General features: G+C 44.7%; 1 pseudogene; it reads left to right on the top strand.

Annotated features, from left to right (window-relative positions):
- Nucleotides 1–328: 328 nt before the first annotated feature.
- Nucleotides 329–971, top strand: LOC103593117 (annotated as a pseudogene).
- The last annotated feature ends 322 nt before the right edge of the window (nucleotides 972–1,293 follow it).

A 1,293-nucleotide genomic window follows, 5' to 3' on the forward strand; every position in this document is an offset into this window, starting at 1 on the left:
CATCATCTGCCTTGGCTAGCAGCGAGGCTCCCCCTGACAACCCATGTGCTCATGCTTGCCACTTAAATACACTGCAATTTAAACCTACAACAACATACTAGATGGGCGTTATGGCGTGAGTTGTGTCCCCCACAAAATTCACATGCTGAAATCCTCACCCCCTGGAGAATGTGGGGAGGAAGTGATGATGTTGGCAGTGACAGAAATGAAGCAAGGGGGGCTCCGTTGATTGACTGTCTGCTGGGCACTAGGATAAAGTACAGCTTGAGGTTCAGTGATTATGTTTCTGTAAAATAGTCACAGTACCTACCTTGCACCTGTGTGAAATAACCAAGTGCTGGGAACTGGAAGTGGTTCTACAATTGTCTTTGCTGGGCAGCAAATAACTGGAAGAATGAAATAAGAGAACTTTATCCTCGTCTGTATTCCCACTTCCTTCCAGGCCTATCAGCTCATTCTGCAATATGGCTTAACCCTCAGTGACCTGGATCAACACGCAGAGACTGACCTCACCATCGGTGGTGCTGATTAAGTAGATGCCAATCTCAGTTTCATCAAGGGTGGTGGAGGCTGCCTGACCCAGGAGAAGATCGTGGCTGGCGATGCTAGTTGTTTCATCATGATTGCTGATTTCAGGAAAGTGGCACAAGGGAATCCCCATCGAGGTCATCCCAATGGTCTATGTCACAGTGAGCTGAGCTGTGACCAAGAAGTTTGGAGGTGTGGTTGAACTTTGAATGGCCATCACCAAGGCAGGTCCTGTGGTGACAGATAACGGGAATTTTATCCTGGATTGGAAATTTGACAAGGTACATAAATGGAGTGAAGTGAACACGGCCATCAAAATGATCCTGGGCGTGGTGGACACAGGTCTGTTCATCAACATGGTGGGGAGAGTTTACTTCGGGATGCAGGATGACTCGGTGAACATGAAGGAGAAGCCCGAAAGGAGCAGAGTGTGTTCCCCTTGAGTCTCCAGCCCACAGCCAATGTGTACGTGTCTCTCCAGGAGCCTTTGCCTTAATGTATCTGTGCCAGGGTGGACAACTGGCAAGAGAGATGGGGTAGGAGGTAAATCCAGTCTTCTGAAGCATTGTTATAAATGTCTATAAAAAGAGAAATAGAAACATATATTTTTACTATTAAAATATTCAGTTTTTTTTTTTAAAGTAGCACTTGATTTCAAAAAAAAAAAAAAAGAAAGAAAAGAAATTCTAACTCCCTGTATTACAGAATCTCACTATTTGAGAGAGAGCCTTTAAAGTGATAATTAAAGTATGAGGTCAAATGGGT

The sequence above is a fragment of the Galeopterus variegatus genome, unplaced genomic scaffold (assembly GCF_000696425.1).
Source record: "Galeopterus variegatus unplaced genomic scaffold, G_variegatus-3.0.2 Scaffold1278, whole genome shotgun sequence".
Classification (NCBI taxonomy): Eukaryota; Metazoa; Chordata; class Mammalia; order Dermoptera; family Cynocephalidae; genus Galeopterus; species Galeopterus variegatus.